The sequence below is a fragment of the Delphinapterus leucas genome, chromosome X (assembly GCF_059928025.1).
Source record: "Delphinapterus leucas isolate spDelLeu-1000000601 "Yukka" chromosome X, BTC_Dleu_Yukka2, whole genome shotgun sequence".
Lineage (NCBI taxonomy): Eukaryota > Metazoa > Chordata > Mammalia > Artiodactyla > Monodontidae > Delphinapterus > Delphinapterus leucas.
In genome coordinates, this window is record NC_143150.1 from 92,405,423 (window position 1) to 92,431,807 (window position 26,385).

Here is a 26,385-nt window from a genome sequence, read left to right on the forward strand (position 1 = left end):
TTTATAGCTGAAGCGGGTTTGTAAGCTCAGCCTCTGCTTTGCGATTATTTTTTAATATGTGCCAGGCATTCCGCTGATTTCCATCCTGGCTTGGTTGTGGCTTTTTGTCTGTCTGTGTGAGGCTAGGGTGTTCCCTGTTTTAAAGCCGGAGTTGTCACAGCCTGGGCGTTTTCTGTTTCGGCTTATGGCTTTTTTTTTTTTTTTTTTCTCTTTTCCTGAATGAGTGTCCTTTGTGTAACCCCAGTAATTCAGAAATCCTGTAGTCATAGGGACTGCCCTGTCATGTGACTTAGGTACTAGGTGCTGCCTGCGATTGGTCAACAGCTAATTGGCGGGTCCCTATAAGAGGTCCCGCTTCGGGCGACCAGCCACTCTCCTGCCTGGGCTGCTGCTCAACAGGGGCGGAGGAGGGGGGGCGACGGGTGTCCAGTGATTCAGCCACATGTGATAGATGACCAAGGGACTACTTCCTTGGGGTCTGCACATCAGTGGAAGATACCCAAACTGGTTGTGGCTGCCTTGATCAAACTCTGGCTCCCTGAACTGGTAACTGTCACTTTAATGTAGCTTACTGATTAAACTCAGAAAAATGCAGCTAAAAATCTTTGCCAGGAACTTGTGTGGACTTACTCCCTGTTCCCTCCCTACCCCCCTTGTTCTTATTCGTTTTGTCACAGGAATGAAATGCAGATAACTCTTTAGAAAACTTTCGTAGGAAAAAAGCGCCTCGTGTGATCTGGAACAAAGACATTTTCTAATCAGATTTATCAAGCTGTGAAGAGGGAGTTTTAGCGAACGGAAGCAGCAGCATTCTGTCACCAGGAAATACTGCTTTATCCAGAATTGGTAAGTGAAAAGTGGCATTGCTCCCTAATAGATATCATATGGTGTGTGTGGGAATTGTAAAATTGTTCACAGACCCCTAACAACTGTGTTGAACCAAAGAACACATAAACAGAGTGAGGAATTCTAAAAAAGGAGCAGCCCAAGAATACAGCATAAAGGCTGAGAAGAAGCCAGGTAATTAACAAAGATGAGCTGAGTGTTACCAGTTAGCCAAATATATGTAATACAACTAGCTTGGCTCCCCGACACCTCGCCACCTTTTTCTTTTTATGAGGGCGAAGAGAATAAAAATGGGTTCTCTGGTAGAGTTGTGGCATTAACACTCCATGGATATAGATTTCCATTTCGTCCGAACAGTATGTGTGATAGATATTTAAAGGGATGTTTTCAGAATTAGTCAACTTGCCCTCCTTTCCGTCCTTCTATACTAGGATGTCAAGAATTTAGTTAGAACTCTACGAAATGATAGTTTAAGTAATGCATTGGAAAAATTTCCTACTGATTGTGAAGGGCAGATTAAGATGGTAACAGATATTTTTTTACACTTGTGTCATGAATTTTAAGACTGTTCTCTTTGATTACATTAGTACGGTAGAAGGGTGGTTTATTTCTACATGGTTCATTTTTGAGAGATGTTTCGAGATATCGTGATTAGCAGTTCTTACTGGTGTGCCTGTGTCTCTCTTTCTCCGGAACCTTAAATTCAGTTTTCTGATCTTAAATCTGAGCTGCCCCTATGTTTAAATTTCCAGAAAAATACAATAATGCTTTGAGTAATTGTGTTTTATATATATATATAATAGGTTCTTGTTCATGAACTGTAAGGAAACACAATTTTATATTAGGCATGAGTGTCTGATTTCTTGATTTGTCTTCTTAAGAATGATTGTGGTGGAAAAGTTGAATAAAATAAGAAAATAAAACTAGAATGGAGGGTGGCTACCTGATTTTATCAGTTTCTTATTGGTCAATAGAAGTAATCATGTGATGTCCACTTATGGAATCAGATGGAAAAATATTTTGTCCTTTAACTGCTAGCAAACATGTAGGTCATTTTGGTGATCTCCCTTTATGAATATGAATATATATAATTAAAACTTAGTGACAGAATTGTAAGGTTAGGGTTATAGAGGATACAATATTATTTATTTACTTTTTAAAGTACATTATTTCAAATTGAGAGATAAATCTGCATTTCTGACTTTGGGTTTTCATTCTGTTTCTTTCAAAAATCTTGAAATCCTTAACTCGAAAGGGGAAAATGTATAATAAAAAACAGGATAGCAGTTCTACAGTTTCTCTTGTTGGCACTAGAGTGAGATGAGGGTGGAGGGGAGGAAGATGAATCTAGTGGGATCTGCTAATTGGTCTTTTTTTCCTGCTTATATACTTTGAGAATTTTTGAGAGCATTTTTCTCAGACTAATAGCTCTCAAGACTTCTGTAGAAGTATTTATTTTCAAAGAAATAGATAAAAAGCAAGGTAAGCATGGCCGTTAAGGGCAGGTCCTCCAATAAATCAGACTGGTGATCCAAACTTGTTAATATTACAAGTTACTTGACTTAATTAAAGTGTGGCTAAGGATATGGAAAAATGCTACTCTTTTTCTTGAAGTACATGGATTTATAGGTTTCAAAGTCTTGAAGACAGAAAAGTGGTAACAAAACATTAAGATATTTACAGGTAATTTATATCTGATTGCTAGTTTGTGTTCAGTGATTCACAATTGTTTTCAGCTCTGTATTTCATGGAAATACTTGGGAGAAACATGGTGATTTAATAATCTGTCTAAACACTGCCATGCTTAATGGAAAAAAGCCTCTATATAATTTTTAGGTTTTACTCATCCATTTAGAAGCCATTGTTTTGAATGACAAAAATATGACAGAAGCAGGTTGAAACAGTAAATGCTAAAAAGTATATTCCAAAAGCATTTCTTTAGATCTTCATGTTTTCAATTCTTTGTGCTCCTCTCTGTTGCAATTTATTAATTTTAAAAAAATACATGTAAAATAAATAAATTCTCTGGGGTTATGGAGAGTCTTGAAAGTTTTGTATACTTTGTTAAAAGACATTAATGGTATGCACATGTCTTTGTCTTTGTGGGCATGTAAAGCTACAAACGGAAGGGACTCAGGTCAAGGGACAGACCTCAGAATAACTTTCTTTAAGTACTATTGATATTTGCAAATCTGGGAATATAAACACTTTCCCTTTGGGCTTGTATTTACATTTTTGGTGTGGTATACAGTTCTGCCCAACTAAATGTTTCGAGGTATGGATATGTATATGTGTATATATTTGATTGGAAGGGGGAACTTTAATCACTAGCGGAACAAGTGGCTGTTTGTCAGAACCTAGATAAGCCTCATAGTGTTGTTCCTATAACAACTGAGGGGTTGGGTGTTGAAATGTAGCTTTAAGTTCTCGGTTTGCAAATGTCATTCAGACCTCCCACTACAGTCTCACTGAGTAGGAGGATAATGAGAAGGGGAAAAAACCATGAAGCAATATAAGTATCTCCGTTCGTTCCATGTCTTCCTGACTTGCCTTTGTGTACCGATCGCCATGGGAGTGGTAAACATAGGTCATGAACAAAGCACTACTTGAGTATAAAATAAGTGGAAAGGGGTCAGAGAAGTTGGGGAAGATAAATAACAACATATGGGGGTAATGAAGAGGCAAGAGAAGTCGGTTTCCATGCGTTTGTGCAAATCCTTTATCCAGTGCTGACCAGCAGTGCAAACATCTTGAACTAGTTATTATATAGCTCTTCAAGAGCTGCAAAGATTTCCTTAAATGCAATGTGGAGAAAATTCCTTCGGTAGCAGGATAGTTTACCACTTTGGCATAACGTTTATTCATCTCCCCTAGATGGACTACAGAGCATCCTGTATTCTTTGAAGGTCCATGTTTTTAAGTCAATTTTTTAAATCATTTAATAGCTTGTCTTTTTTCCATAGGAAAGATAGGGTTGTACTATTAAAATAGTGGTAAAACTTAAGTATATTATCCTGTATTCAAAAGTTACTTTTAAAAACCCTTAAAGATTGTTTGAGACCTGTTGTTTGTGGCAATGAATTGGTTGACTGAGAAGCTTATGGCACTGTATTTGGAGGGAAGGAGGGATTGTTTAGATTATATTTGGCATAGATTAATTATGCAGTTGTGGATTTCCCATGCCTGAAGGGCTTCCTATTTTCTACTCCTAAATGGTTTTGACTGTTTATTTGGTCATTAGCATGTCCAGAAGTTAGAAAGGAAAAGAAGACTTCAGTGGGTTTTGCCCCTTATTTACTATATAGGTCCCCCATCGCTCGCTTCTGAAATCCAAAAAGGTCTGAAAACCAAAAGATTTTAATGTAAAAAATTTGGTAGCAAATCCTGACCTAAACTAACATGAAGCCAGTGTTTATAGTCTTTATTTATCCCAATTAGTAGGATGTTTTTATGTTTTACTGTAGAAATTATTAATGTGTTTGATCATGGAGTGCTGAGTTTTATATAGATAGAATAGTTACCCTATTATCTTTATAAAATCAGCATCATAATAATCAATCTGAGAGTGAGATAAGGGTTTGTAGACCTCTCATTACTGGTATACGTTGAGCTCACATTATATGCCAGGCACTGCTCTAAACGAATCATTGGCATCTAGAACGGTGTCTGGCACATGGCAGATGCTCAGTAGATGTGTTTTGGTATAAAATGCTTTACATATATTAACTTACTTAATCTTCACAAAAACCGAAGAGGGCCAATATGGTTTTTAATCCCCATTTTACATGGAGAAACGAGGTGAAGCAACTTACCCAAAGTGTCCCAGCCAGGAAGCGATAGAGCCAAGATTGGGAAGCAAGCAGTCTGGCTGAAGTTTGCTCTTAATGAGTCTGCTTCAGGTATGAGGGAGGCCTGGAGATGTGGCACTGGAACTCTTGACTGAGTCACAGGGGCGTTTCAGCTGTTTATTCCTAGTCACCCCGCTCCTGGTGTCATCAGACATCACCACCATGGTCATTACCAGGGGCCTGCTGCGAAATGCTTACAACAGGTTCTTCTCGGTGTGGGGGGTGGTGTTCCAGGGCTCTGAGAGGCTCTTTATCTCTTTATAGGCTTCCCAACAGGATCTCCATCAGCAGTCAGCCTGACTTCTTTATCTTGAAAAATGAAGATGCACAAAATAACTCTTTCCTCTGCCCCAAGGAAATGATCTGGAATAGGGGGAAGAGTCTTTCTGGAGACATTTCCTGGGCCCTTAACCCAGCAGGACGTCTGGGCTCTGAGAAGGACACGGGTCACTGCAGAGAGAGTGAACCCCTTGGCGTGGGAGCCACACTGGCCACAGCAAGGGTCCCTGTGGACCTTGTGCTGCATGACCCTGAATCCACAAAAGGATACTTTTGACAATATTTCTCAAAGAAGTGTATAAGATGTCTCTCCAATACCTCTATATTTCTAAGGATAAAAGTTCATTCCAAGCTGATAGCAACCTCCCCATTCTACTTCCCAACTTCCCTATCCCACTATCCTGCTTAATTTTTCTTCTTAGCACTTACCTCTGTCTGACATACTATATGTTTTACTTATTTATTTGTTTGGCGTTTCAGTCAAATACTAGCAGTAATGTTATCTTTGAACAAATGTAAGGGTCCTAGATTTATTTCTCTTTGATCTCCTTATTCAAACTCATTCCCTCCTATCAATCTCAGACTATCATAAATAATGAAATTTTTTCTGCGCATTGGAGTTTTCTTACTGTTAGTTATTTTTATATTCACAACCACGAGAATTTCTTTTTCTTAAACAAACTGTTTCGATTGTGCAATCAGAATTTGGAGAACCCATGCCTTCATTCAGGAGAGGAAACTTAGCCAAATTTGAATATAATCATTGAGTATTTTTAAGATCAAGACAATTTTAAATTACTAAGGAAAACATGCAAAGTAAAATACTTTTGTATCTTATGAAACCTTCAATTTAGATAAGGAACTGGAGAACAATACATAACATTTATTCCAGTGAAAACATCTTAAACTCGCCTACTTGCTATTCTTTTCCTTTGAAAAATTAAAAAAAATTAATATAAAACAATCATTCTACATATTAAAGAATGTAAATGATTTAATCTTGGACATTTCCTGGCTCAAGTTCTTAAATTCTCAACTGTGTAACCTATTGTCTTTCAACCCTATATTTATTCTAGTTTATACATTCCAAAGTAGTTAGGATAATCTAAAATATAAAATTGAAAAATACATAGATATTATTAACTATAAATAATGTGGTTGTATATACATCATTAGAACGCTCATAGAGTTGATTTTCTTTAAATTCTTTTTTTTCTTTAAATTCTTAAAGGGACATATTAGATGCATGTAAAAGTTGAATGTAAAATACTTTTGTTAAGTCAATATAATCGAGACATTTTGTTTTCCTTAGCTATATTTTAATAGCAAAATAGTTTCTAGTTGCTTTCTTTTAAAGGTCAATCTAACAAAGTAATAACTTGCTTAAAAACGAAGTTTAACTGGTTACTTTAAGGTAGAAGTTGGAGTCATTGATTATGAAAAGCAATCTAAGGTTTTATTTTATTTTTTAAATTTATTTAATTTAGTTTTATTTTGGGCTGTGTTGGGTCCTTGTTGCTGTGCGCGGGCTTTCTCTAGTTGCAGTGTGTGGACTTCTCATTGCGGTGGCTTCTCTTTGTTGCAGAGCACGCACGGGCTCTAGGCGCACGGGCTTTAGTAGTTGTGGCTCACGGGCTCTAGAGTGCAGGCTCAGTAGCTGTGGCTCATGGGCTTAATTGCTTCACGGCATGTGGGATCTTCCCGGACCAGGGCTCGAACCCGTGTCCCCTGCATTGGCAGGCAGATTCTTAACCACTACACCACCAGGGAAGTCCCTAAGGTTTTATTTTAAATGATCTTCCTTTTCTGCCTTGGAACAGTTTAATTCTCCTTAAGCACCTGTTTTACTGAAAGCCCATGGCTGGTGGTGGTATTAGAAGAAAGCCTAGTTTTCCCACCTTTTCTTTCTTTTTTTTTTTTTCCCCACCTTTCTTAAAGCAGACGGATAAAGACTTTTCAAATGAAAACCCATTGATTTCTCTCAATTAGTTGTGTGATATATATAAAGTGAGACTAGAGTTCTTAACAATGAGAGAAACTGAGTGAATTTGTACAGGCCCAGCAAAATGTTACAAGGTGCTTTCAAAGTTCTGATTACCTGAAAAAAACCTCCAGACATCCAGACATTTTCCAGTGAGTATCAAGTATGTGACAGTGGTTCATATGACCCCAAGACGGTACCTGTTCACAGCATCCATTGATGTGTTTGCCCCCTAAGAGGCCCAGGCTTTGGAAATAAGTAGACTTGTGCTTTAAGCTCACTTGGCCCCTTGCTAGCTGAGTAAGTTATCCCATTTATGTCCGTAAGCCCCAGAGAGTGGAGCATCGGTATTTAGCTTCCAGGGCTGTGGCATGAGATAACACATGTAAAGCACATACTGTGGTCCCTGGAATAATGGTACTTAACACACTTGAGTTCCTTCCCAGATCCTTTCGGGAACAGACTTCAGTTTAGTCTCAAAGCCTGTGGATCCATTCTAAGCTATATGTTTTTCTTCACACCAGATTAAGCAAAAGAGTGATGATAATGGTGGCTGCCATTTCTGGCACACTTCCCATGTTCTGGGTAGGCACAGTTGTGAGTACTCTACCCACATTGACCTGTTTAATCCTCTTGACAACCCATTGGTGCAATTATTATGCCCATTTCATAGATGAGGACACTAAGGCACAGAGAGGTAAAGGAATGTGCTTAGGGCCACTCAGCTGATAAGCTGTGGGACCAGAATCTATATCCAAACAAGATGTCACCAGTACAGATGGTAAGTACTTCTGGCAGAAAAGCAGAATAAAAGTTGATTGAACTTGAAAGTCTCAGAAATGGTCTTCTCATCTCTATTCTGCGAAGTATCACATCTTCCAGGCCTGGCCCTCTCAATATTGAAATACAAAATTGACTTTTTCTGCCTCTTATTACACAAATCGCTGGGAGCAGTTTTAGTCATTTGTGTTTTATGAGTTTTAATTAGGCCACTGAAGTCCAAGAGGGGAATTCCTTGTTTTCGGTTGATCTTATGCACTAACACATTTACTCATGTAACTTCCCCTATTTTTTTCTCTAATGTTTTCACTTGAAAGTGGGGGTGGAAGGGAGAAGTATGTGAGGGGATGCACTTTCATCCACCTTTCTGGAGATTTTTCTATCGGTATAGCATTCATCCATAGAAAATAAAATGAGTAAGAATCTGTAATTACTAATATTTTCTCCTTTATCTCCATCTCATTCTGGGTGTAATCTAGAGGGGCAGAATTTGTAAGTAAAGAATTATAAGAAGCCATCTATGTGCATAAAGCCCTTTGTTTGGATGAGGAGTTAATTTTCAGAATATAGGAAAGGGGTTTCACCTTGAGAATTTCCTCCTCTTTCAAATACAGGTTAAGAATTTGGTTTAGAAGGCAAGGGCATGTCACCGTAGCCCGTGGGTTCTGAGTGCTTAGAAATCTCTTTAAAAATTCTCTTGGCCTTGGACTGAGCCTGCCCATAGGAGGATATATTAAGCATATCTGTCTTCATTTGTTCATTCATTCATTCATTTATCCGTATTCTCATGTAACTCATTCAACGCCTACCTGCAGACACATGAAAGAAAGGATGGGGTGGAGGGTCCATTAGGGGAAGGAAGGAGGAGTAACTACCAACTCACTCTTTGTTCCTTTCACCTTAGTGACTACATCTTTTATTTGATCCTTTGCCATCTTGGAGGCAAGGCACATTTCACAGACTGACATTCATTAAAGACTTTAAGCATCTTCCTTTGGCAGCCGGACTTCTTTTTTCTTTTTAAAGTAAGGGGGAAAAAAGGGCTCATGACAGGAAAATAATGCAGAGAAGTGGTTTTTCTTTCTTTTTTTAATGGTGGTGGAAGAAGGGCTCATAGTAAGGAATCTGTCAATAAGTCCGGTCTAAGAATTCCCCCAAGCTTTTGACTCATTTCTCTGAAGAAAATTAAGAGACAACAAAGGCCTCCACAATGATGTCTTGGAAAATCATTTTTAAATAGAATTTAAGCCAATTTGGAGGGTAAAAAGTCCTGTTCTGCCCTCGATTAAATTTATTATGAGTTTTTGAAAATATCTCCAAGTAAAGGTGGGAAAAATGAGGGATACCCACTCTTTGGGGGAGACGAGGTTAGGGAGGAGGGTTTATACTACTAACTCTTCAAGAAGTGTTACTTGGTACCATGCTGCAGTTAGGAATATTATTCCTCAAGGCAGACAGGGTCATCATCTTTACATGTGATTTAAACTTGGGTGTTATTTTGCATAGTTTTTGAAAAACACATAACTAACCATTCAAACTCTTTGTAATGGCACAAACTTTGTCTGTGTGTTTTCTGATACAGGTTTGGCCACAGCAACAAAGGCGATGAAAATGCTTTATATCTTTTAGCATGAAATGCGAAGTCTACATCAACAGTAGGTATATACGGCCCCATGGAAGGAAATGTGAATGTAAATTTAAAAACAAAATCATTCAACCTCTAAAAGGATGGCTCCTGATCTCAGGGTTCTTTCTCTCTGAGCTAGATCAAGTAAGGACTGTTGGTGACAAGTTAGGTTGATAAAGATAGTAAATTTCTACCTTTTCTGAAAGCTTCTCCTGTATCTTCTACCCTTGGGTAGCAGGGAGAGTATAAAGAAACTGTTCTTTCTTCCCCAACCCCGGCCTAATTTCTCTTCACACTGGGGAAATGAGCACTCTCCTATAGCTCCTGTCCACCTGGCCCTTTAAGTATGGGGTATTTGATAAGATGTTAACAAAAAGTGTCCCAGGTGCCAACCAGACCTCATAAGCTTGTAGCAGAACAATTGGCAAAGCTGTCAAGTGGGAAATGTTCACTTTACAAAAATGTATTGCATACCTACTGCATGCCAGATGGTGTTCCTAGTTTGGGAATACAGCAGTGCACAAGGTCCCTGATTGCATGGAGGGGGCAGGCTGACAGTGATTGAACAAATAAGTAGATGCCAGGCGTTAGAAGGTGCTAGAGAGAAAAATAAAACCTGGTCCAACAGAGAGGTCGTCCCCAGGGGCCCAGGAAAGAGCTGCTTTATCTAGGGCTGACAGGAAAGTCCTCTCTGATGTTGTGATATTTGTGCAGAGGTTTACCTGTGGGAAAGCAGTCGATGAGGTCTGGGAGGTAGTGAATTGCAGATTGCGTAGGGCCCTGTTGGCCATAGTAAGAAGCTGCTAGAAGGTGGGAGACGATAACAGAAGAGAAGGAGGATGGTGTTCCAAAGGGACAGGTGATTTCTGCAGGGAACCTGGGGAGTCCAGCCCATTGTGCCTCATGATCAGAGTGTGTACAAGTTGTGCAGGGCACTCTTTTGGGAAAATGCTACTTTTTTCATTTAAATTATGGTGATACGAAAACCTTTGTAAAGAAAGATAAAGTTGAGCTATCAACTCCTTATCAGCTAAAGATCCAAAAGTGGATAATTTTTTCCTGTCGTATCTATTCCTCAGAGGCGTGGGGTTACTCAGTTTTCTCGCAGTGGGATGCTTCGATTCTATTTATACTTGCCCCAAGCACACTTTTGATGGGGCGTGTCTTTGCCGATTTTACACTCGGTGAGAAATAGCTCAGACTTTTGGACTGTGTGGATTTTAAGTAATTCTGTGTTCAAAATGGTTTTTGTAGCCCCTAGTTTTCTGTTCAATCAATTCATAGTTTCCGTCTTAGAATTCTGTATGAAAATTTATTGTTTGATACGGGTTAAAAAGTCGTGTCACACAGTGCTCATTTTCACAGTTGGAGGCAGAAGGGGATCATGGGAAAATAAAAGCAGTTGACCAGTTGGGAAGAAAACACTTTTGCAGTTTCTTAAAGATAGAGTTGATTGGTGTAAATGAATTGCAGCCCCTTGTCATTCTCTTACTCTCATAATCTGATATTAAAAGTCCTACATTTTGTATAAGGTAGGTATAATTTCTGTTATCTGGGAGTTTACATGTTAAGAGACATGGCCTCAGTGAGGTGAGACATAAAATGTATATATAGGTCATTTTATTAACCTTGGACCATGTCACCAGGCCTGATAACAACCAGGGCTTAGCCAGGGACTTGGTAGCGCTCTTTGGAGGTATGGTCCAGGTTTATCTTACTTTACATCACCTGAGACTTCCCATCTAACTTTTATCACCTAGCCTGACCTAGCCTGACTAGTTAGTTATGCATTTGGGTTAACATTCATATTCTTTTAGCCAGGGACCCACCTGCAGAAAAGAGTTATTGCTTTTGTCATTTATAGTTTAGTTCAACTGGACCGGATTTCCTTACCTCCTCTGGCTGAAACTGACTGAGAGAATGACGGTTTCACTTGTGGGGAGGAGAAATCAGTACCTTGGGAACATAGATTGTTTTGTGGAGGAGGGCCTAGTTTGCTCCTTTCCATCTTCCCCCTAAGGTAGGAACTCTGCACTGAGAGAGGGAGTGAGAGTTGGCACATCATGAGGAAGCTGACACACTTGGATGAACCGCGTTGGGAGCTGTAGAAACGGATAACGAAGGATGTCGGGGAGCCTCAGGGTACTGGCAAATCTCTTTGGTCCTAAGCCCTGGTGTCCCCGGGCTCTGGCCTGACTTCTTTCTGGCATCCCTGATAGGATGTCCATTTTTGCTCATCTCCTGGGAGATGAGGGGCATGTTCCTGACTTCCCGAGCAAGGAATTCAGGAATGGGCATTCAAGACGCCATCTCCTCGCCAAATCCTCCTGCATACATCTCTCTCAACTGAATCTACTTTCTAGGTGGACTATGGAGAGCTAGACATTAAGGTTCCTTTTCTATCAGCCTATGACTTCTAGCTTTGAGGGAAGCACATATATTGCCCATGAAGTCATGTGTTCTGTTCGGTCCTTCCTCTCAGGCTGGTCACGTCTCATGGTCTCCCAGGGCTTGAGCCGTTTTGCCCCATGCATCCTGGGATTTCCCCCTTTCTTCCCCCATATAAATAGGCAATTTGTTGCCTGTGTTCTAAGACCTTGCTATTTCTGCTTTTGACTGGAGTCTATTCTGGTACGATTGTGTGGTAGCTGGGCACTGCAAAATGAGTCAGTTCCTGCAGTTTGGTTACAAGTTCTCAAAAAGTATTTCAGAATGTGGATGTGGTCAGCAGAGTCATTTTCCAGGCATCTAAAAGGAAACCCACATCAACTGTAACAATTGAACTGCGAACCGATGGCCCTGCACAGCAGAACTGGGCCTGCTTTTCCTCAAAGGAAAGCCCGTAGCAGCCCTCAAATCCAGCCTGCTCTACAGATCTTAAAGGAGAATTCTTCTTCATGCTTGCAAAACACATTTTAGCTGTGACTGTTTGCGCAAGCAACGTGACAGAGGTTTTGGCCTTCGTCACTTTTTGAATGTAGGCACACGTCTGACATAAAAAAAGTATTTTTGGAAAATGGGATCTTATGGGATTAGAATATAATTAGTACAAAGTGTGAAATGTGGTTTAGAGACAGAAACTTTGGTGATTTTCAGCTAATGCACTGAGGAAGAACTAAGATGGTTTAGGTACTAGTAGAATACATGGAAATATAATTACTTTTTTACTAAGTTCAGAACTTGTGTAGACTTAGCAGCAATAGTGATAAAAAAATAAAGTTCTTTTCAAGCTTTAGAAGAATTCCAAGTTTGTCATAACATTTAGAGAATATTTTAGTTCAGCATAGGTTTTAGGAAATAGTCATTGTGAAGCTTTTATCCTCTTGGGTACCCATGAATTATGTAAAATTTTGATTGAGTTCTTAGTTACCAGTCTTGTACCACCTGTTAAAAAAAACTGGGGTTTTTAATAATTAGAAAACAAACAACATAGAAAAAGTGGACAAATGGTTTGAACAAACACTTCACTAAAGAAGATATATAAATGACAAATATGCACATTAAGAGATGCTCAACATCGTTAGTCATTAGGAAAATGCAAATGAAAAAGACAGTGAGATACCACTACACACCTATTTGAATGGCTGCAGTTAAAAAGCCTGACTATACCAAGTGCTGACAAGGTTTTGGAGGATCTAGAACCCTCATAATACATGCAGGTCAGTGTAAAATGGTACAAACATCTTGCAAGACAGTTTGGCAGTTTCTTAAAATGTTAAACATACACCTACCATTTGATCCAGATATTCCACTCCTAGGGAAAAGAAAGCATGTGTCCCTATGAAGACTTGTACATGAATGTTTACAGCAGTTTTGTAAGTAATAGCTAAAAACTGGAAATAACCCTAATGTCCACCAGCAGGTGAATGGATCAATCAATTGTGGTGTATCCATATGATGGGTTGTACTCAGTAATGAAGAGGAGTGAATTACTGATATAGTGAACAACACAGATGACCCTACACTAAGTGAAAAAAGCCAGACCCCCCCAAAAAAAGTACATACTGTATGATTCCATTTATATAAAATTCTAGAAAATGCTAAGCAATCTATAGTGACAGAAAGCAGATCGGTGGTTGCTTGGAGTGGGGGAGCTGTGAGGGGGCAGGTGGGAGTGATTACAAAAGGGTGTGAGGAAACTTTGGAGCTGGTGGATAATTTCACTATCTTGATGGTGGTGATGGTTTCATTGGTGCATATGTATGCCAAAACTTATCAAATTGTACACTTTAAATATGTGCAATTTATTGTGTTAGTTCTTAATTTAAAAAAAAAAAACCTTAAAAAAATGAGCAATCATTTTTATAGATGGAGGGGTTTAAAAATGCCCTTATTTGGCAAAATAAAAGCTTAGCCTCTCTTAGGAGAAAAAAAAACTGATGAAGTTTTAATGGTTTGGGGATAGAAATATAACCAAACTTTGAGAAACCAAAGTTAAACTGTAATAATTGCCATCGCTTCAGTTCCTCCTGTTTACAAGGTTTTGAAGCAAGTGGCTCAGAAAGTATCTGCTCCAGCCCTGGTTTATTAGCATTTGCACTTAAACACAGCTACTGTAGCACTCACTGTACGATGGGGGCTAAAACATCTGAAGCAGGGTTCAGATTACAAAGACATGAAAACGCTACCATCGTATTCTACCACTGTGAGAAAAATAAAATCTCTTCTATTTGCAGAATGCATGAAAATTGGTAAAGTACTTTAATAAGCCTCATTTTGTGGGGTCATCTCAATGATCCCGTTATAGGTAGGGTAAGTATTATCCTCATTTGCGTGGGGAGCAAACTGAGACCCAGTGAAGCCAAGCTGTTTGCCTGGATCACAGAGCCCCCTTCTTCTTAGGCAGAGGTCACCATTCTCCCCATGGCACCTTGCTGCTTCCCCCAAACTCATGTCATTGAGTATTTGGCCTGGACTTTTTGCTCATCAATTTGTCAAGCAGTTACTAGAGTCCCTTCTATTTGTATATGAGGTGTTCATGGCAATGATCCCCTCTAATCCTGTTTCGCCATCTGTAAATAGATAATAACACAACCACAGGCTTCACAAGGTTGTTGTAAGGGTCAAAGACTTGGATGTGAAAGAACTGTGATAGTTGGGCAGTACTGTATACACAGCGGGTGTTGACATTTACTACGTGATTGCCTTCATCCGGCCTGATTACGGATGGCACAGTACTGAGCGGGTGGCTTTGTAAAACCAACAAGGAAACATGAGAGCTTAATTCCATTATTCGCACCGTGGCTTCCATCAAAATTGCCATGTTTCATTATAAATGAAATCTGGTGCGCTGGATTATTTTAAATTTTTCTTTAAAAGATCTCAACAGTCATTTGTTTTGTCCCGGCCACGGAAACTGGTGGCTTTGAAAGGAAACAGCATAGAGCTGAAGGCGCAGGTGCCATTAGAGTTTACTTAGCCAAGAAGGTTGGCCCATGCCCGGCACCCCCTTTCCCTTTGGTTGTGTTGACTGACTCGTGTCCTTGCTCTCTGTCGCTTTCAGTGGCCGTCTGTCTTCAGTATCCCTCTTCCTTTTCACATTCCTGGTTTGGGGGCAGCTTCCTCAGCAGAATTCTTGACAGGTCTGTGGCCACCCAAACTTCTCCCTACTATATGTGATAAACTGTGCGGGGACCAGTATAGGCTTTAGTACTGTCTAGTACAAAACACATTTTCAGGAGACAGGGAAAAAATTCTGTGGTCCAGTAAGTTCAGGAAAAGCTGGGTTGAACAACATTAAATAAGTTCCTCTCCTGCAGGACTTTTCAGAACCTTTCATGTTTGTATCGAAACTTCAAGAGGGGCATATGGCACGTCTACAACATTTCCTAAATTTAATAGATTCCAAGAACTGTAGGGTATTTTTTGAGTCATCTCTTGGTTTAATACTCCAAAGAACACACTTTGGGTAATGCTCTTTCGTGTAACCTGTTATTTGATATATTGGTAAAATGACAATTTTCTTAAGCGTTTTCTGTCTGTCCCTACTGTCACATCTAAAACAAAACATGACGTGTTTTCTTTTCTTTTCTTTTTTTTTTTTTTTTTTTTTTTTTTTTTGTGGTACGCGGGCCTCTCACTGCTGTGGCCTCTCCCGTTGCGGAGCACAGGCTCCGGACGCGCAGACCCAGCAGCCATGGCTCACCGGTCCAGCCGCTCCACGGCATGTGGGATCTTCTCGGACCGGGGCACGAATCCGTGTGCCCTGCATCGGCAGGCGGACTCTCAACCACTGCACCACCAGGGAAACCCGTGACGTGTTTTCTTGACCGAGCCTCGAGAATCCTAGTTTCTCAACTTTTTATTCATGATTTTTAAATTTATTGAGGTTCATTTAACCTTAGAAAATCAGGAGATATAATAATAAGAGCATACAAAGATTGTAAGGTTTTGTCTGAGTATGAAACTCAATCTAGGGAATACCTATTTGTTTTATTTGGGGTTTTTTTTTTCCCACCAAATCCTCTAGATTCTGCCCTTTTAAGTATCTCCATTTATTTCATCCCTGATTCTGTGGCCCGTCCTGGCCTCCATAGGGGCAGACATGAAAGAAGAGTGGTGATGTACATAACAGCTCTCTTGTGTCAGCATAGGGTTTGCATTAACTTTTAGTGTTTCCAGTAGTAAGATGAGTTTGACTCTCAGCATGAAAAGGATTATCATCGTATGGATGGCTTTTTTTTTTCTTTTCTTTACAGTTTGTTCCCCAGACTATAGAAAGTTTAATAATCAGGCTAGGACTTAAAAGAGAGAGAGTGTCAGAATGAATAGTAATTGTCCGTGAGAAATTTCAACAGGTTTGATGCCTTTGCCTCCCAGCGAGAAATGGGAGGCAGGAGGACGAACATGGGGTCAGGAAGGGGAGCAGGCAATGCTGGACTTAGTAAATTGGGATCATTCCTGGCTTGTCACATCTACATGGGATGTATAGCCACAGGCTGGATACCCCAGGAAAGCCTTGTGGTTTGGATTGCTCTTGGGGTCTTGAGGTTGACTGCTCTTCTAGAATTGCCATGTGACATCTAGTGTGTTCTCATTAGACATCGAGGGTTCCCCTTCATTTCTGAGCTCCTTATAGACCCCCTTTTCTCTAAATGAGAGGCTTTTGCTATTCCTTTTTGACTAAAAATGACTTCTAGAGCCCCCCCAACACACACACACATTCTCTTGTCCTCTTTGAGCCAGTCCTTTCAAGGTTATACTATCCTTCAGTGCCAAGTACCTCTCCTGACCTCTTTCTCCACTCACAGAAAGGGGAACCAGATTTCCCCTGTGTTACTTACCATCAATACAAACCGTAGTTTTGTTTCTGTTAATTCCCCTTTCAACCTAGTGATAAAGGTTGCCACTGCTGCTCCCCCGACCCTGCACAGGAAGAAAGACTTCCTTCCTTCATCTCTTGACTTTGCCCAGGCCTATGAATAATCTTCCCTTTCTCTTGGACTCCGGATGCTCACCTTTTCTAAGTTTCTTTTTTTTTTAACTCCCGAGGGTCACTCCTCCTGTATCCTTCTGGTTTTCTCCATCTGGTAAACTTCCTTTTCTAGCTAGTTCACAGAGGATGCCCATGAAGCTGTTGCCCCATTGATGAGTGCCTCAGTGTTGTAAATGAGTGTTGGGCTTCTCTTCTACTCCCTTTTGGCTGTATTGACCGACATCTCTCCTCTTTGCTCTCTTCAATGGCCCTCCTTCTTTGGTATCCCTTTTCCTTTTTCCATTCCAGACTACTTCTGTGACCATCTCAAAAATCCATCTCCAACTGTGAGCCGAGAGCTTAATCTTTTGATATTTTCCTCCATTATTTTTTTGAATCTGACTTTTAATTAGATGGGTAGTGTTTCCCTGAACACTTCCATTTGTTCTACAGAACTGTCCATCCCTTGTCAAAAACCCTTCACTGGGATCATCAACTAATAAGGCGAGAAGAAGGTGGAGAAAAATGCTGTTGGCAAGGCTTTTCATGGCCCTCGGTTTGTACTGAGTTATTACCGCTGAAACTCTTTCTGTTTCCTTACGACCAGTTGGCAAACTGGTCGTACATCCACTGGGTGGCGCCCGCTCTGGGAGCGAATATTTGATGCATTCTCTAGAAGTTTCAAAATAGCCAATTACCCCCTTTTCCTTTATTTAACACATATCAGAACAGTCTTTCTCTATAAATCTCAATTAACGTTCCCATTTTCTCTTTGTTACACAAGTACCATTCAAGTTTTCACCTTATTCCTCCTTGCTAAACGTCTTGTGGGTGCTGTAGCTGCTAGGTCATCAGATAGTATCAGTAAGTATGATACATACTACATTTAGCCCTCCACCATTTTTCTCTTTTTTTGGTCAACACATTCAATTAAAAAATCTTTTTTAATTGAAGTATAGTTGATTTACAATGCTGTGTTAATTTCTTCTGTACAGCAAAGTCACTCAGTTATACACATACATACATTCTTTTTAATATTGTTTTCCATTATGGTTTATCCCAGGATATTGTATATAGTTCCCTGTGCTATACAGTAGGACCTCGTTGTTTATCCATCCTACATATAATAGTTTGCATCTGCTAACCCCGAACTCCCAATCCATCCCTCCCACAGCCCCCCAGGCAACCACAAGTCTGTTCTCTATGTGTGTGAGTCTGTTTGTTTCATAGATAGGTTCATTTGTGTCATATTTTAGATTCCACATATAAGTGATATCATATGCTATTTGTCTTTCTCTTTCTGACTTACTTCACTTAATATGATAATCTCTAGTTGCACTCCACCATTATCTAATCATTTTTATTAGCCCCTCCAAATCTTCACACTTATCTGTTAGCTGTCTCCCCTTCTCTTCCTTTGTGGTATGAGCCATTTACACAAACCACATAACTTTAAAAGTCAACATGCTAACTAGCACAGGGAGATCAGCTCAGTGCTTTGTGTCCACCTAGAGGGGTGGGATAGGGAGGGTGGGAGGGAGACGCAAGAGGGAGGAGATATGGGGATATATATATGTATAGCTGATTCACTTTGTTACACAGCAGAAACTAACACGCCATTGTAAAGCAATTATACTCCAATAAAGATGTTAAAAAAAATCAACACGCTACCATAGACCTCATAATAATTGAAGCCCAATGTTAGCTGCTGGTAGACATGTATGAGTTTTGGAAGAGGCTTCATTTGCTCACAACATACTTCATTTCATAGCCATCACAAGCAAAGGAAATTGTAACCCATGGATGTTCCCTTTGTTCTTCCTTCTATCCTCTTCTCCCATCCCCCACCATTACCTGTTCAATTGTTTCAATTCTTCCATTTCATCAGAGTTTACTTGTCCTATGGAATGAAGGCAGTTAGGATAGCCTTCCTGAGCCCCATCTTCTGTGCTACAAGGCTGTTCTCCTTGTGCTACAAGGGACTGTATAGAAATGTTCACCTTGAGAGAGTGCTTTCACTAGTCTGCACTTATGTTAGGAAAATATCCTCTTTTACAAAGAGCTTGATCCTATAAGCACCCACAGATATTATAGAAAAGTACCATGAAACTAAGATGGGAAGTGAGTAATGTTTAAAGGATAAAGAAATGTAAGAATTTTCCTGAAATGGAGATAGTCTCCTATTGTTTTAGGTTATTTTGTTTTTTGAAGAATATCAGTACAGGTGCCAGGCACGTCACTCAGACTTCTTTATTTGACAAATATTTATTAAAAGATGACTATGATCCAGTGTACCTGCTAGTACCTGGGGAGTCTCAAAAGAACGGGACTCAATTCTTACCCTCACAGAGCTCATATTCTTATAGGGAGATGTATTTCTAAACAAATAATTAAAGAACAATTTGGCTTGTGTTTCTGCCTGAGACACAGACTGAGTGATCGGGGAGCTGGCCCTGAATAGCATGCAGCTAACTTTTCGGGGGACTCCGGGAAGGCCCCTTAGAATCCTTCTAGACTCTTCTAGAATCTCTTTGAGCCAGGCCCAGCAGAGGGCGAAGAGGGGCTGGGCAAGCAGTATGTAGAGGCCAAGGATTTGCTCCTCCTTGGTCCGTCTGAGCTGAGTGAAACTTGATGGGAAGAGTCAAGGAAGACCAAGCGAAGAATTTTGTACCATGAGAACATTTGGTGACAAAAGGAGTTCTGTATAGTAGTGAAAACGGAGGCTTGGTAGAGATTTGATTATAAATGAAACCTGCACTGTTAGGCGTATGTGATGTCAATGCCTTTAGAAAATAGCACAAGGCTTTGAAATGAGACCAAATTTAGAAGGACCCCAGTAATAGTATAGAATAGTAATGGGTTAATTGTTATTAAAAGTCTGAATCAGGGATTCTTGGGAGAACTGTTTTTTCTATTTACAGGTTCAGAAAAGAGTCACCTTACTTGGATACCTTTTTTTTTACTTATCATTGGTAGAAGAATGCAGATTATTTTATTTCATTTTTTTTCCAATGATGAATTCCTCACCACTATTGCATACTGCCAACATTGTATGAAGAGAATTTTGAGAGGGGGAGAGTGACAGAGAGAGATGTTTTCACGTGGATTTAGTGCAATTAATTTCTGGAACTTGTCCTTAAAAAGGCAGTTACTTAGGTGAAAACTATCCTTTTCCTCTGAGGGCTTTTAATGAGTAAAGTGATTCATGTTTTCATCCAATGGTTGTTTAAAAAAAGTTGGTTTTCATTGAGAAGGATTAAAGGCATGTGCCTAATTGCTAAATATTATTTTTTAAAAACTGGTCTGAGTCTGTCTTTATGGGCTGAGTGGTTTCGCCTTTAGAAGCTTGTTTTAGGACCTCGTGCCAACCCCATCCCTTCCCAGGCCTGTTCAGACTAGAGTTATCTGGCAGGGAATTTTTTTTTTTAAAAAAACATCTCAGAAAACGTTCACCTCAATCTTCAAGTTGACTTCCCGAGCAATTTACTAAATAAGTGATATGAGAATCAAGTGACCATCAGCTGGTATAAATGTTTTTGGTCAGTGTAGTCACAGGATCTCAGGTATGCAAGACTTGGACGGGCTGCAACCACGTGCTGGTTATGGTGAGACCCTGGCTCAAATGCTCTAACGTAACACAAAAGGAATCCAAGTTCACAAGAACGTACTTTAATTAGACACCTGTATTTAAAAGGTTGGTTTTTCCTCGGGCATAATTTCACCCCACGGCACACTGTGTATACATATATGTGTGCATTTCTTTCCTGGGCTACAGTTAGAGTTGGGTTTTTTGTTCTTAACCACGTGGAAGGCAGTTTGTTTGTTTTTTGTACACAATTTCATTGAGGTATCATTGATATACAAAGAACTGCACATATTGTGTACAATTTGATGAGTTTACATGTGCAAACACCCATTATCATCACCACAATCCAGGTAATAGACATATCCAACAGCTAACATAGCTTCCGTTTGTCTATTTTAATGTGTGTGTGGTCAGAACACTTAACATGAGATCTACTCCATGGGAGGCAATTTTTGTTAGAAGTAAAATCTTTGTTCGAGTAATGTACTGGCGTGTGTTCTGTCAAATCCATAAATATGCTGTTGTATATTCCTATTTAGTTCCAGAAGGCTGCTAGTACATGTGCTAAAATATGTGAAAAATCATGGATGGGGATTGGAAGGGGACATCTAGAGCCAAACTTTACAATTTTGACTTGGTAAAGTTAACATTCTGGCAGTGCTATGAAATTGTTCATCCCTCTTCATTTACTGCCACGTACAGTGCTTGGGGTCATAATTTCTTTCCAAAAACTACAATTTCTAAAGTTAGGGATGCTTTGGGGAGGCAATATAGAATCATCCAGATAATCCCTTAAAAAGACAAGGAAGTCTACTCTTCCTTTCGTTGAATGACCCACGAAGCAGCATTTCATTAATTTCTAGTGAAACTTTGATGAGAATGTCAGCTTGGTTTTAAACATCAGTGGGTTTCTTTACTTCTTGGTTGGATTTATGGGTTGCCCCTGTTCTCATTCCGGAGGGTAAGCTCTTCAAATTCTAGGTTAACGTTTCAAGAAATGGTCCTTATCCCAGTTCCAAGCAGGCTTTCCAACAGCAGGTAGCAGGCTTAACTTTTAATCGGTCTTTTCCTCCCTTTTAACTCTCTTTCCCATTATGTGTACCTCAAATAAATGGTCTTTAGCCAGCATGGACGGGCTTTTTTTTTGTTTGTTTATGATTGTCTTTGTTTTGTTTGTTTGTACTGTGAATAGGACTTGAGCATTGAGCACCTTGGTTATAATTCTTTCACCCGTCCCTGGGGTTTAATTGTCTTCTTGTTAGATAATAGAATTATGTAATTTGCCATTTTTAGTTTGACTTATTTATAAACTTCTAAAATGTATTATTGGTTAATAGTCTATGCTATAGTATATTTCTTATATATTCTCTATATTTTAATAAACTTTAAAATGTGTATTATTGGTTAGTGGTTGACACTAATCTATAGAGTAACCTTTAATAAAATTTTATTTACAGTTTTTCCTTTTTGTATTACCTAGATAAATTTAAAAGTAAGGGGAAAAAACTGTCTTAACTTTATAGTTCTTTTGACTTAGGAAGATTTAGAGGATAGATAGGGTGAGCTTTGAGAATTAAAAATGCCATTCTTCTAATCTAAATATAGACCAAAATTTATAAAAGATAATCCTTTGGATTTTGGTGTTAAGACTAACCAAGCTAAACCCTTGCCTCACTTTAATTGTTAGTCTTATTATTCATAAAAATAGTTACGAACATTTAGTTTTAGTGGTTTATGAAATGTAAGTTTGTATGCTCTGTAAATGCTTTATTTTATATTGAGGGTAAGATTCAGCCAAACCTGTCTAAGCAGTCTTTTTTCCTACTTTGGTATGTATCCCCTGGCTTTTTAGGTAATGGCAAAATGTCCTTCATAGATTAAGTTGTTTTTAATTTATTTAAAAAGAAAAAAAAGCCCAAGCAATCAAACAAAAACCTACTTCACTTTATAAATTCCATCCTTCTCCTTTCCTAAGAGCTAACCACCTGGTGAAACACTATTATTATAATTTGGCAAGTGGGTTCCCTCTTAAAATTAGACACCTGTGATTAAATAGTTAAATCATTCCCTTGAAATGTATATACTTAGAGCTCTCAGAAAGCTGGTTGTCTCTTCTTACACTTAACACATTTTTAAATTATTTATTTATTTTTTAATATTTTAAATTGGAGTATAGTTGATTTACAATGTTGCCTAACAGATCTTTTTAAAAGCTACCTTTTGGGCAATAAATATTCCGATCCAGCTTCATGTTCAGTCCAACTGTACTAATGTAAAGTTCTAAGTATAGACTTCCTTCCAATTGACGATAACTTTCCTAAATCTTTTCTAAGTGATAGCCAAAGCATTTTAAATTCATAAGAAGGTCAGATTCTAAAATGTGTGTACTTGGCGCAAACTTGCATGGTCATTTACATTCTTAAAAAAAATCCTAAAAGTGGAAAACAATAATTGGCTACAGCGGTCATATGCTAATATAAGAACACCTTCTCCAAGACACCAGGCTTCTTCCCACTTTGGGCGGGGCCTTTGTTCTGAATCTCGCCTCTCTCTGCCATGTTCTCTCACCACAGGTGTGTGCACAGTTCTCCTCTTCCTCTTTCAAAGAATCTGCTCAAATGTCATACCCGCAACGAGGCTTTTCGTGAAAAGCCTTGTGAAAAATAGCATTCCTTTTCACTGTGGAAATAACCATCCGTACCTGTTGAGTTGCTTTTTGTCTTTCCCTACCTGCACCTCAGATCTTCACCTTTCAGTTTCATGAGTGCTGGGTCTTGTTTCAGTGTCACATCCCCAGTGCCTGGCAGAAAATAAGGAGAAGGCTCTCAGCAGGCATTTCTGGGGTGAATGAATGAATCAATGAGGAAGACACTTATCCTCTAACTTTTTTATACCTACATGGTATTATGGGAGGAAAGCTTGGGACTGACATACCAGTGAGATGCTGCTTTGGATACTTTGTAATGTATCTTTTTTGCAGTTTTGCTAGGTGTTTTAGAAACTTGGTAGAAATAGCTGTATCATCCTCAGATTATAGAGGAAACAATATACTGCAATATACAGTAGTCTTTATTGTACATATGTGCATCATTGCTAGATTACCCAAGTTAAAGTGTAGTAAGGCAGACAAAAATGCTCCAAGACCACAATGAAATGGTGGATTGGGTTTTTTGTTTGCTTGTTTATTTGTTTTTCATATATATACATACATATATATATATATATATATATATTTTTTTTTTTTTACATTTTACTGCAAAAACATGCCAAATAATCAACTGTAGATTTTCTCACAGACAATCATGCATGCTCTAGAAGGGCAGGGAAGTTCATCTTTTTTGTTTGCTGCTGGCTCTCTAGCACCTGAGAGAGTATCTGGTACTTTCCTCAATATCACTCAATCAACATATGTTGAGTAAGTAAATAAATCTAGAGGTTGTTTTAAACTGCAGACATGGGGTTAGTGTCAGACTGTCAATAAAGAAAATATGCAATTGAAACCTCCTAATACCATTCCCACATAAGTTTCCAGGATTGATGTCTTCTCTTTCCTTCCACAGAACCCCTCCCTAGAAGGCTGCGGATCATCTAGCTGCTGGAATGTGTAGGTACCCTCAATGGCTCAGTAGCCAGTGTAGATCCTGTCTTTTGTAATCAGTAGCTACATCTGGCTACTGGGTCTCTGATGGCATCTTCTACCTTCTGTTACAGTGTCCTGAGTGAGGTTATTGGGAAGCACTCAATAATAAGGCTTTACCTTGATTTACACACACATATACACACAGGATTAAGTTCTTGGGCGGGTGGTAAGTCTTCCATTATTAGCTGGAGTGTGGGAACCATCAGGGTTTTATGAATAATGAGGTGCATTTGATTTCAGCACCACAAAGGGGAGGAATCTAGATATTTTATCTGTGTATTGTTTATCTGTTTTTTTCTCTCTCCCTCCCCTGTGGAAGGTATCATTTGGTCACAAAACTATCTGTCTATCTATCTATCTGTCTATATATCTATCTACCCACCTACCGACCTATTTCATCCATCCATCCATCCATCTTTTTCATCTCTTGACGTTTAAATGGCATTCTCAAAATAATGTGGTAATTTAAGGAAATTTCATTTGTAGTAAATACATCCCAGCAGTGCACTTGTGATTTGTGGTTGTCTTTTCCCTGTGTTGGAGAAGATAAATGCCAGAAATCTTGAATGCAGGGGGCATTTATGTTGAAATCATATGTGGGAAGGCTTGCAGGCACAACATCCAGGTCTAGGGCATGAACCTGGCATACAATGTAGATTTCTGTGTTTGTTGGGCAACAGCTACATTGTCTGCTGGGTTTCAGGCTACCTGGAAACACGTTCTTCATGGCTATTTTCATCAATGCTTCACCTATACTGTTTTGGAATAACTTTTCCAGGTGGCATAAGCCAGTGGGCTTTATCATTGGACAGAGTGCAGAGAAAGGACCCCATGAAAGCTGATCACCTTAGCAAAACATGATTTTGTTATGATTTCACCAAGATGGTCACACACCAGCCCGGGAAACTCAATGAACCAGAGACCAGGTGTAATGCCATCCTTCCTTCTCTGCCTCAACTCTCAAGGATTGGTCACCTACATGTTATTAGTAATTATTATTTGGTTTCTATTCATATTTACTATCAGAAGTCATAGCACCTATGGGCCTCATCACACTGCCCTGCTACCTCACAATTCCTACTCATTTTGGCTTCCTGCCCACCAGCAGGAACCCGGTTTCTTTTTGTTCTCCTTTTACCACAGCCCTGTAATTTTTGTGAAGGACTCTCAGTCTCACCAGAATCCATATCTCTCACTCTGTCCCAATACCCCACCCCATTGTTTGCTCCCTGAAGTGAACTCTAGAATTTAAGTAAACTGGATTTTTTTTACCACTGTCCACCATCTCTTACGAAACCGGAAGAAGAGCAGCTTTCTTATGGAATGACCAAGAACTTGTAAAGATAAACCACCAGTTTGCAGGAGAAAAGGAAGAAAAGAATGATGGAAATAGCTTCTGGAAAACTATTTTTTACATTATGTTTTGTTTGTCTGTTCCTGGTAAATAAATTTAAATCTCTAAGCATTAAAAAAAAAATAGACCAATCTAAACCATTAAATTCTCAGTAATAAAGGAACATAACTTTTAAAGGAGCTGTTATAAATTCTTGGTTATATGAACTGGAGACATTTAGTTAGTAAACATGTATTTTAAATGAATATGACTTAACAGATTTAAAGTAGAAAATGAATATACGGAATGAAAGGATAAATGTCTGCATGTAACAGTCGATTTTAGCGATATAATGTATTTTTGTCACCCCATGCTGAATTCAGTAAAAATAAAGCCAATGACTTGGAGCTTTTAAAAGATTGTGCTTTTTTGTGTGTGTATGTGTGTCTTTTGACTTTCTATCCACCAATCAGTTCCATTGTCTATTCTGCACCCAAGTCACTGGCCTTTGTGCCCTGTTAAGAGAAAGTCATTCTACTCGAGCTATTTGACAGCTTTCGAAGAGTGAGAAGAGTCTCTGGGAAGCATGGTTATGTTTAATAAATTATAATTATCAAAGGGACAGTTTTTTTTCTCCAATCTCCACTCCTGTACTTGTGATGTTCTGAGTCCCTTTGGCTGTCATTAAACAAGACAGTGTTGACAATGGAGGCTGGTGTGAAGAACCCCCTGGTTACATGGTCAGGTTTTCATTTCCCTCTCAAGTCTGATGGACCAGTATTGAACTGATCCCCAAAGCAAGAATAAAGGTGCAAATGACTAGGGGCTTGTTTTCTCACTTTTTCTCTCACTCTATGGGACCCAGGAAAGGATGGACGTTGGTATGTTGGCTTTTCCTAGAAAAGGCACAGCACCCTGGCTATATGATCACTTTTTTAACTTTCCATTTTGAAACAATTCAGACCTTAAAAAAGTTAACCAAAATAATATAAAGACAGTGCTGGTGGGAGTTTAAAATGGTGCAGCTGTTTTGGAAAAGTTTGGCAGTTCC

The 26,385-nt window shown here is 39.2% G+C and overlaps 1 protein-coding gene across 1 annotated transcript in view; it reads left to right on the forward strand.

Annotated features, from left to right (window-relative positions):
• The window catches only part of LOC111165557 (uncharacterized), a 100,254-nt gene extending 74,503 nt beyond the window's left edge, over positions 1-25,751 (forward strand). Inside the window, 3 exon segments of the mRNA XM_089904595.1 lie at positions 678-846; positions 4,959-23,965; positions 24,780-25,751. The gene's annotated coding sequence lies outside the window, so the exon portion shown is untranslated.
• The last annotated feature ends 634 nt before the right edge of the window (positions 25,752-26,385 follow it).